The sequence below is a fragment of the Erinaceus europaeus genome, chromosome 19 (assembly GCF_950295315.1).
Source record: "Erinaceus europaeus chromosome 19, mEriEur2.1, whole genome shotgun sequence".
Lineage (NCBI taxonomy): Eukaryota > Metazoa > Chordata > Mammalia > Eulipotyphla > Erinaceidae > Erinaceus > Erinaceus europaeus.
In genome coordinates, this window is record NC_080180.1 from 43,146,232 (window position 1) to 43,158,111 (window position 11,880).

Consider the following 11,880-nt stretch of genomic DNA (forward strand, 5'->3'; position numbering starts at 1 on the left):
TGTATTTACTGTTGAATATAAAACATTAATTCTCCAAGAAAAAAATTAAAATATAAAATACAATAAAATAATAAAGTAATATTAATAATTCATGAAATATGTCTGATTTCCTCTTTTAATTTTGATATTATAAATTAAGGAGTCTTGAAGTATATTTCAGAACCTGCTTAATAAGTGCAATAGTATAATTATTGGTCTTAAAGAGTCTCTTGAATTTTGTGAAACTGTTGGTGGTTTTTCAGGGAGCACAAAACTTTAATGAAGTGTGTATTGAAATACAAACACTATGTTTAAATGTGATATATTCCTCAATTGCTGCATATTTTTATTTTTATTTATAAAAAGGAAACACTGACAAAAACCATAGGATAAGAGGAGGACAACTCCACACAATTCCCATCACTAGAACTCCGTATCCCATTCCCTCCCCTGATAGCTTTCCTATTCTTTAACCCTTTATGGATCCAGGGTCATTATGGGGTGCAGAAGGTGGAAGGTCTGGCTTTTATAGTTATTTCTCTACTGGACATGGTTGTTGGTAGGTCGATCCATACCCCCAGCATGTTTCTATCTTTCTCTAGTGGGGCAGGTCTTTGGGGAAGCGGTGGTGGAGTTGTCTGCCCAGGGAAGTCAGGTCAGCATCATGTTTACACAATAGACCTTTTTGTGGGCCCCCATAGGACCTTCCCTCAACTTGGATCAACAATGGTAGAGAATGCTCCATCCTTCAAAGGGAGGCTGGATAACACACTCTATGTTCCACCTGAGGAAGATGGGCACTGAAATCGGGGCAGCTTGGAACATTCGTACTCATGACCACAGAATGTGAGCTCAGATCTACAGAGATTCAGAGATCACACAGGCTCCTAAGCTGAATATGGGCCTCAGATCAGATCAAATCGATAGGGTTTACAGTCAACAATATTTTTTTATACACCTTTTCCATATTTGAGAGCTACTCTCTTCCCTGATCCAGCTTTCTAGCCCTTTTTCCAGCCGTGACATCATCTCTCCAGACAATAACTTGGATCCACCTACATAACAGATTTCAGGCTCAAGGAAAAGAAAAAAAACAAAAACTAGTATAGCAACAGGTCCTTTGGAATATAACTATAATAAGTCTACTATCTATAAAACGGAGACCCCCAACTCTTCATCTGCACTATTCCAGCCTTTAGGTTTATGATTAGTCAACACTTTGTTTGGCCTTATATGTTAACTCTTTTTTTTCAGCCACCAGGTTCCAGATGTTAACATGATGCCAATTGTTGCAGTTTTACAAAACACTGTTAAGCCACTAATTAAAACATGAAATAATAATATAACTGCTTCTTCATTTTTGCCTATTCTATAACTCTGTCATCAGCATGCTACCTCTAGTGTTATGAGAAAACATAAAGAGGTCACAGTCACACATACTTAAAAAAGTATTAGCAAGCAATAATACAGAACAATCTCTGACCTACAGTGACTGACTGGCTAAAAGCTGTGTGATAATAGTACATCAGCAAATTTCCTACAGAAATATAATTTTGTTCTTTTATTTTAGGCTTTCGTAAGAAGAAAGGAAGTACAACTCCTACGATTTGGGTCTACTGAAGCATTAAATTCCATGATTTGCTTGTTCATGGAAGCATATAAAATCAGATGCAATATTCTTATGAAAAAAACAGTGTTCTTACTCTAATTTAAATATTCTCATTCTCCAAGTCACTGGAAAAACTGAAGATTAACTTTAGTATTTAATCTTTATTATAATAAATCTTGCTTCCAGGTTATGACCTTTTTTCAGTTGAAATGCAGTTTCCAAATGCACCATTGATTTTTCTTGTAGCATATCAACTCATCTGTACATGAACTAATAGGGAAGTGAAACTGTAGCTCTAAAATTAGATTCAGTGCTCTCATTTTAGTTTCTAGTCTTCCATTTCCATTCCTTCATAAGGCATTGCTTCAACACAGTGCACACAATGATTAGCAATCATTACACCAATTTTTTTTGTCTTTATTTTGGTACAATGCTGTTTTTATTATTGCCTAATATTCACTTTTGACATGATCTATCATGACTTTTTTGGCACTATTTTCTGTACGTTCATGGATTTTTCTGTTGTATCATTGTATCATGTTTCCAGATTTGAATGTAATTGCTTACCAGAGCTCTCGCAATATCATAGCATTTTATTATTCAAAAATAAAATTGACATTCTTGCATTCTCAAACCTCAGATAAGTAATCATTTTAATTGAGGAACAAATGATGTCTTCAAATTGTGCATTTAACATACTTCCATTTAATCCATCTTTTTTTTTTTCACTGTATATTCTTGTGATTCTGTTACCCGAATTGCCATTCAGTGAGAATTAAATAAAAGTGTACAAAAATGTGTTGGAGGGTCCGGGTGGTGGCACACCTGGTTAGCACACCTTACAATGAGCAGGGACCCAAGTTTGAGTCCCTCTGCAGGGGGGATGTTTCACAAGTGGTAAAGCAGGGCTGCAGATGTCTGTTTCTCTCCCTCTCTATCTCCTCCTGCCCTCTTAATTTATGTCCTCATCCAATAAATAAAGATAATTTTAAAAATAAATAAATAAAAATGTGTTGGAAATTTCTCCTAATCCCAACTGCTTCTGATAACAAAAAACTGGAAAATATTAAGTACTTAATAATATTATATACAGTATAAAATGTGCTATAAAAACTTTGAGAAAAGAGATACTGAGTTTTAATTGTGATGATGAAAATTTGCATAAGTAACTTCATGTTAAGTGAAGACAGCATTTAAAGTATACTTATCAATTTTTTATTGAGGGGATAATGATTTACAGGCCGCTTTAGACACACGGATACCACATAACTCCCTATAATAGTTGTCTGCACAACATTCCTTCCACCAACCCTAGACCCTCTTCACTATCAAGTACTTCCTCTCCACCTCCCCCTTCCTTTTCACCTCCCCTTAGTCCAGAGTCTTTTGTTAAACTATGTTTTTATGATAAAAAATAGAACTGGAAATATCAATTGGAGAGAATGACAAAAATAAATGTAATTCTTTAAATGCCACAGTTTGGCTGATGTCAAATAACTTTTACATTTAATATTGTTTTTGCAACTTTTTGAAATAACTGAGAAAATGCTGATTTACAAAACTATAGTTGCCACCAGGACACATATTCACATCTCCACAAGATAGGTGTCAGCACACCTCACCACCCACTAAAATATCACTTCCCTCCACTACAGAACACTGAGTCTCAATCCTCTTCTACTCCCTGCTCAACTCCACCAGTTGAAACCCTGTATCTGCTAAAATAGATATAATTATAATTATCCCCTGTACATTTCCTTGCTCTGTTTTTTAAGTTCAGCCAATGATTGAGTGAGATGATGTAGTATAAACCCATCTCTTACTGGATTATTTAACTTAATTTGATTCTCTCCACCTCTATCTAACTAAAGCAAAAGAAAAGATCTCATATTTTCTTACAACTGTGTAGTTTTGTATTGTGTACATATATCACAAATGCCTTATCCTCTTATCTGTTATTGGGTAGCTTGAGCATTTCATACCATTGTGGTGAGCATGGTATTACACAAATGTCAACTCATTTTAACAAACAACACTAAGAGATTCTGAAATTTAATCTGTAGGCCATGCTCAATGTCCCTCCACATCTGATATACAAAATAAAATGAAAGCACAACATGATTCCTTAGTGATGGGAAGGCACACGGTTCTGAAAAGTCACTGAGGAGGCTGCTACTTTATTTTATATTTAAGTTAATAAAGCTTTAATGGAGCTCAGGCAATACATTTGGAATAAGAAAAAAAAGTCATTTTAATTTTTTTTTTTTCCTTCCAGGGTTATTGCTGGTCTCGGTGCCTGCACCATGAATCCACCGCTCCTGGAGGCCATTTTTTCCCCTTTTTGTTGTAGCCTCTTTGTGGTTATTATTATTGCCATTGTTGATGTCATTCGTTGTTGGATAGGACAGAGAGAAATGGAGAGAGGAGGGGAAGACAGAGAGGGGGAGAGAAAGACAGACACCTGCAGACCTGCTTCACCGCCTGTGAAGCGACTCCCCTGCAGGTGGGGAGCCGGGGGCTCGAACCGGGATCCTTACGCCGGTCCCTGCGCTTTGTGCCACATGCGCTTAACCCACTGCACCACCGCCCGAGCCCCAAGTCATTTTAATTTTACAAAGATGAATTCTACCTAGCTAGCATATAAGAGTTGGGTATAGGTACACTGGCTTGCAATTAGGGGCCACAGTTCATCAGTGTTGCCTGATTGGTGGAGATGAAAAGATAGCTCTTTGGATCAGTCAACTTATTTATGTTGTTGATATGTAAGTACTAATAAAACTTTATTAAGTTTTTATTTATTTATTTATTTATTTATTTTTAGACTTGGTTTATCACCAGCATTTATAAAACCAGAACTAGGTCTGGGGACACATGCATGGTCTTAATGTAGTGAATGTTTAGCCTTCCCTGATTATTATAAAACCAGAACAGCAAGAATATTCACTGAAGTTTTTATTTCTTAAAAAGGAAATTATATTAGGGGCTGGTTGGTGACTCACTTGTTGACCTGTCTTCAAGCCCCAGGGCCCCATCTGCAGGGTAAAGCTTTATGAGTCATAGAGCAGTGCTGTTAATGTCTCTCTGTCTCTGCTTCAGGCTATATTTCTTTCTCTCAGTCTTATTAGAAAGAAAGGGGGACAATCATTGCAAGGAAAGACAGAGTTGTGAGAAGGCATCAAGTGTGAGAGACAACACTGGTGAGAAAAATATGCAAGCAAAAGTTTTTTTCTCTCTCTCTCTCTTTATCATCGTTTTTATGATAAAGTGTAGAGAACCCTAATTACATCAAATAGAGCAAAATCCAAAATAAATTACTGAGTACATAACAAGCAAGTTAAGAAACTAGAATACCATGTCAGGGAAAAAAACAGGTTGTATGACTCACTTATATCGGATGAGGCTTTACTCATGAGAACAGATTCATTCACTGAGTAAGAAAATGAAAACCAGAGGCTGACACCTTGTTTTTGCAGCATAGAAATAACAAAAATTAAAGTATTGGAGAAGCTGTCAGTCCCAAGATGCGAACCAGAATGCCCTGGTGCTGTGCAAACCAGAGGTGAAGAAGGTTTGTGACAGATCCCTGTAAAATACTGCAGATGCCATGAAATAAAAGTCCAGGTTGATTTCACAATTTTAAAACTGTTCAAGAGTAAGCCTCTGCAATCTTCAGTTTGGCAGCACTAGTTTGCCCTAGCATCTATCACCATGTTAGATCAAAAAAGTATCCGAGGAACAACTATAATTTTTATCTGTGTGAAACAGAAACGTACAAGCTAGAGGAATTGCTCACTGGTTAAGGCATACCTCGTGCCAAGTACATTGCACAGTTTTGAAGCTTGGGAGTACATGACTATGGTACAGAAAATATTTAGATGCTGTGGAAATAGTGTGGCAAAACTCCTGGCAACTCACATACCACTGCTTAATGCTTCCCACTTCAAAGGGATTTTCCAGTTTGGGGGGACGAAGTATGTATTCAATCTCTAAAGAGAATAGCATATTTTTGCCTCAGAAATTAGAAGCAGTGATTTTGTCTTACATATAGTTTGGGGTTATCAAGGTTAAAAAGACTTCTGCTTCCCTGAAATATGCATATACGGAAGAGCAAAAGTCAGAATTTCAAGAAAGAAGCATTAACACTGCTGAACAGTGAAGGGGTGAAGGAGAGGTCTCAGAAATGCTAAGAAAACAGTTCAAAGGCTGGGATGGAAAGTTAATGAAGGCAGGCAAATTCTCTAGCACAGGAAGAAAGTGACAATGTACAAAAATACGGAGCCACAATGAAAAGGAGATAAGAATGAGAAAACTCATATTTACTGAAATTATGGACTTGTCAGCAGAACTGACTGAAGCTCCTGAGAACAAGAAGTTGTCCACTAGTCAAATTAAAAACTATACATAAACACTATATTCAACTGAAGCTCAATGTTACCAATGTACATACCCCTATGGACCACTATGGGAGACACTGTATTGCCCTTAAATGAGAAACTGCTGAACAAGCTGTACCCACCATGTTCTCTCCAGACATTTTCATCAGCCCATGTGTTTATTACTCTATGTCTCATGTCTTACCTCCTTTCCCAAATCTATCCTGACTACTCTAACACATAATTTATCAATCTGCTGCACAGCTGCAGAAGTTGATGTGTGCCTTACCCACCTGGTACTTCACTACATGTGCTTCTGCCTTGCTCTTCCCAATTATATCTGACTCTTGATTTCAGGATGATTGAAATTTCTAATGGGTTAAAGACCATGTATGTTTCATTTTATGGTGGCTCAGATGCCTCTGAATTTGGAGTACAGGAGAAAAAGTACACACAAGCCCATAACTGAATGACTGGAAACTAAGTGAAAATAGAGGGTTTTTTTGTTTGTTTGTTTGCTTGCTTAATCTGTACAAATATAGTTAACATGAAGTGAGACCAAAAAAAAATGCATTGGGGAGCTGGGCGGTGTCGCAGCAGGCTAAGAGCACATGGTTCAAAGCGCAAGGGCCATAAGGATCCTGGTTCAAGCCCTTAGCTCCCCACCTGTAGGGGGTTCGCTTCACAGACAGTGAAGCAGGTCTGCAGGTGTCTATCTTTCTCTCCCCTCTCTGTCTTCTTCTCCTCTCTTGATTTTCTCTGTCCTATCCAACAACAATAGCAGCAATAACAATGACAATAATAACAACAATGACGATGATAAACAAGAGCAACAAAAGGAAAAAAATGCATTTGTGTTTTTTAAAATTCAGTAAATAAATGTACAAAATCCATACAAATTACAACCTTTTTGTTCATACCCTGAGAATTCTCAAAGCATTTGATTCTGTTATTTTAGAGAGGCACTAAAACGTTTTACACAAGAACATATGATATATTTGAGATATTTGTTTAAATGCAGGTAATAATGTGTTTAACTCTATTGGTCACAAAATAAAATATATGCTTAGCAATGAGAAAGAGAAATAAATCATTTTAGAATTAACATTTAATATCTCAAGATAGAAAAAATTATAGTTGTCTTTTGGAATATCTTTGTACCTTGTACATTTTGTAAAGTGAATGCATAATTTGAAGTGATTGGGTTAGAGATTTGCTCACTGGATAAAATGAGTACTTTGCCACATGCAAGGTCCAATGCTGTGTCCAGGCATCACCAAGGAGGCGTCACAGCATCAAGGGCAGCTCTGGACTTGTGGTGTCTCTCCACTCCTCCCTCTCTGTTTCTTTGGTTTTTTTTAAATTTATTTTATTTTATTTATTTTATTTTTATTTTAAAAAGGATTAATTAACAAAACCATAGGGTAGGAGGGGTACAACTCCACACAATTCCCACCACCCAATCTCCATATCCCACCCCCTCCCCTGATAGCTTTCCCATTCTCTATCATAGGAAGCCAAACAAATTGTTGAGCAATCATGGACCCAAAGCTTGGAATAGTAGAGAGGAAGTGTTAGGGAGGTACTCACTGCAAACTCTAGTGTACTTCTGCTTTCAGGTATATATTTTGCAGTAGTTTACAGATACGTGTGAACATATGCTCTCTCTCACAGAAACTGGTGTATATCTAGGTTTTGGGACTTTGTTAGAAAGTGAACCACCTGAGATGAAATTAGAGTATACTATGAAAGGAAAGGTCTAACCCGAGTAATGAAGCTGTAGGGTTGTTATTCCACACGTGAAGTCTCTGGACACAGTCTGAAGTGAAGCATGTTGAGGTGGCAATCATTGTGTTGGTTAGGTTGCTCTCTGTTCATATCTCCACTCAGTTAAAAAAAGTGATCTAGAAATATCTTTCATGCCCTGGTTCTGCCCCCCCCAAACAAATTACATATATTTTAAGGCATGTGATTGTTCTTATGCACAATTATAAAATTGTTTTATGTACTATAAAGTTAATCAAATAAATAAGATACATTAACATTTGAATACAAATAAATTTTACTGATGGAGGGGTGTCAAAGGAGTAGCTTACTGAGCAGAACATATGCCATTCATACATGAGGTTCCAGTGACACATGCATATGATTCTCTCTCTCTCTCTGATTCTCTTTAATTAAAATAGACCTTTTTATTATGATAAACATAACATACACAACAATTATATAAAGGCAGTTGATTGAAATGCAAGATACATCTGAGCTATTAAAATACAGCTTATTCAAAACATGTGAATTCTCTTGCCTTAATTTAGGCAAATTCATTTTTTGACAAATTTCAATATGAGATTTGGTCATTCCCGTTTATTTTTATACATGAAGCATTGTGAAAAATAAAAATGTCACATGAAAGGTTTCTTGACCATCATTTATATGTATTCCCAGTTTACAATGATAAAAGTTCTCTCTATTTCTCTTCTTTTCTTTGACAGTGTGATAAATACCAGGATCACAAAGTATAAGGTACGGATATATATTTGCTATAGGGGATTTAAAAGAAAAGACAGAATATGCTTTACTGAATTGTAAAGCACTTTCCATTACACAAATATTACATTTTATCATTGTCAGCAATTTTATTCTTCAACATGACATATTCTGCAACAAAACTGAGTTCAATTTTATCTAAATATGAGCCTGTAATCCCATGTTGGCACAAGATGGCATTAATGAAACTGGGGGATTATATGAGATAGAAAATTCTAGAAACACAGACATGATAAAGAAGAGTATATTAGGAAATAAATTGGTTTTTTTTTTTAACTATGTCACATAAGGAAAAAAAGTCAATGAGAACTACATAAGTAAAATAATCTGGTAAAATTCCTATAGGGCATCAGGTTTGTGGCAGAGGTGTGTGAATTGGGATGTCAGACCTTAGAACTAAAATTATCACAATCAGTATAGATTGACAAGTGGGAGTGGACAAAGACAGCAAAAGGGAATAAAGAAAAGGGGGCTAGGGAAATGCCAAGAGTGAAATACAAGGAAATCACCAGAACAAAAGACATCAGCAGAAAGACTTCCTGGTAGACAGGATGGTTACACTGCTGAAAAGAAATAACCAAACAAGTGGAAAGATTCCATGCATTCTTTTACCTTAAAATTATTTATTGAGAACCTATCATGGAAAGTCACTTTCTACAATCTGCAGACAGTGAATAGAATTGTTTTGTTTGTTTGTTTGTTTGTTTTTCCTCATGAAGATGACTGAGGAAAAAAATTGAAGTTTATTGTCTAAATTGAAACAACAAAATACCAGAACAACAAAATACCAGAACAACAAAATGCCATTCATCTGGACATAATTGTAATATGAGTACAGAAGATACTGAATCTAGATGGAGGATTTATTTAAAGCAGGTCCCCCATTAGGGGGCTGAGTAGTGGTGTGCATAGTTAAGAGCACATATTACTAAGCACAAAGTCCAGGGTTCCAGTGGTGAAAAGCAGGTCTGCAGGTGTCTATCTTCTCTCTCTCTCCCTCTCTCTCTCTCTCTCTCTCTCTCTCTCCTCTCTCTCTCTCTCTCTCTCTCTCTCTCTCTCTTTCTCTCCTCTCTCTCCTCTCTCTCTTTCTCTCTCTTTTTATCTATCTATCTATCTATCTATCTATCTATCTATCTATCTATCTATCTATCTAACTATATCCCTGTCCCTTCTCTATTTCTCTGTATCCTATCTCATAAAAATTAGAAAGAAAGAAGAAATGGGGACAGGGCAGTGGAGCACTGGAGTAAAAGTACACAGTATGAGGTGCAAGGACCTTGCAAGGATCCTGGCCAAGCCTCCAGCTCCCCACCTGCAAGGGTGTCATTTTACAAGTGGTGAAGCAGGTCTGCAGGTGTCTATCTTTCTCTTTCCCTCTTTTATCTTCCCCTCCCCCTCTCATTTTCTCTCTGTCCTATCCAAAAGAGAGAGAAAAAAAAAAAAAAGGCTGCAGGAACAGTGAATTCACACTGCAGGCACCAAGCCCCAGCAATAACCCTGGAGGCAAAAGTAATTAATTAATAAATTAAATTCAATAAAAAAACAGAAACCTCATGGAGACTAAGTTTTACTGTGATATTTTAGCAGAAGCCTGAAGAAGATAAGGAATGTGTCAGATGGACCCAATAGGAACGTGTTCCTGCTCAAGGGAATAACAATAGCAAAGGCACCCAGACAGGAGCACCCTTTGGATAAAGAAGAACAATCACACCATCTTGTCAGATTAAAGAAAGTGAGAAGAGGATTTACACAAGTGAATGTCGATACTGAGAATGTCCAGCAAGGGTGGGCGGTGGCACACCCAGTAATGAGTACATGTTACCATGTATAAAGACCTGGGTCCATACCCCAGGTCTCTCCCTGCAGGTGGAACGCTTCACATGTGGTAAGTGTTGAAACAGTGCTAGAGGTGTCTCTCTTTCTCTCTCCCTATCTTTGTTTCCCTCTCCTCTCAACTTGTTTCTGTCTCTATCAACCACAAAAGGGGAGGTGTGTGAAAAAATAGCCACCAGGAAAATTTCATCCATTGTGTAGGCACTGAGCCCCAGCAATATCTTTGGTGGCAGTAGAAATATATACACCAACAAACACCCTTCAGATTAGTTATCATTGTAAAGAGTTTAGCTTTCACTCCGAGACAGGAAGTATTGGAAGAATTTTAAGTATGAATAATGTGACTGTCTTCTGTTTTAGATTCAAAAAGTGACCTTCTGAATTCCTGAGCTGAGGATATAATCACATTTCTATGGAACCAAGACACAAGGCAGGAACACCAACCAGGAGGTATAGCAACAAATCAAGGGAAATTTGACAGAAGTGCAGATGGGGTCCTTAAAGGGGAGGGGAATGGACCAGGAGGTGGCACACATTATAGAGCTCAAGGACCCAGGTTCAAGCCCCTGGTCCCCGGCTGTAGGGGTAAAGCTTTGTGAGTGAAGCAGGGTTACAGGTGTCTCTCCGTCTCTCTCCCTCTCTATATCCTCTTCCCCTCTCAATTTACCTCTGTCTCTAACCAATAATAAGTAAATAAAGATATTTTTAAAAACAGTGCAGAGCCCAGAAAAAAAAGTTCTATAAATAAATAAATGCGAGGGGAAAATGAACTTTTAAAAATATTTATAGGACCAGGTTCCAGATGCCACCAGGATGCTGGCTAGGCTTCCCTGGATTGAAGACCCCACCAATGTGTCCTGGAGCTCCACTTCCCCAGAGTCACACCCTACTAGGGAAAGAGAGAGGCAGACTGGGGGTATGGACCGACCAGTCAACGCCCTTGTTCAGCGGGGAAGCAATTACAGAAGCCAGACCTTCTACCTTCTGCAACCCTCAACGACCCTGGGTCCATGCTCCCAGAGGGATAGAGAATGGGAAAGCTACCATGGGAGGGGGTGGGTTATGGGGATTGGGTGTTGGGAATTGTGTGGAGTTGTACCCCTCCTACCTTATGCTTTTGTTCACTAATCCTTTCTTAAATAAAAAATTTAAAAAAAAATATATTTATAGGACCATAGCAGAGGACTGGGCTTTATTTAGCAAGTGATGTGTGTAAATTATAAATGAATAAAATCAGCCCTTAAATTTATTACTTATGTAGTGTTCCAGAGATCAACGTTTTCATTGAACGTTGAATGAACCCACCTTCTCTGACCCATCTTGCACAGAGCTAGAAGGAATTACGTTAAGTGAGCTAAGTCAGAAAGATAAAGATGAGTATGAGATGATCCCACTCATCAACAGAAGTTGAGAAAGAAGATCTGAAAGGGAAACTAAAAGCAGGATCTGACTAAATTGAAAATAGGGCACCAAAGTAAAAACCCTGTGGTAAGGGGTAGGCATGCCACTTCCTGGGCCAGTGGGGAGTGGGGGTGGGTG

General features: G+C 37.8%; 1 non-coding gene across 1 annotated transcript; it reads right to left on the reverse strand.

The window, feature by feature from the left end:
• Positions 1 to 4,414: 4,414 nt before the first annotated feature.
• Positions 4,415 to 4,534, reverse strand: LOC132534792 (small nucleolar RNA SNORA72). The gene has a single exon (XR_009546493.1). It is a non-coding gene; the product is annotated as a small nucleolar RNA SNORA72 (small nucleolar RNA).
• Between the last annotated feature and the right edge of the window lie 7,346 nt (positions 4,535 to 11,880).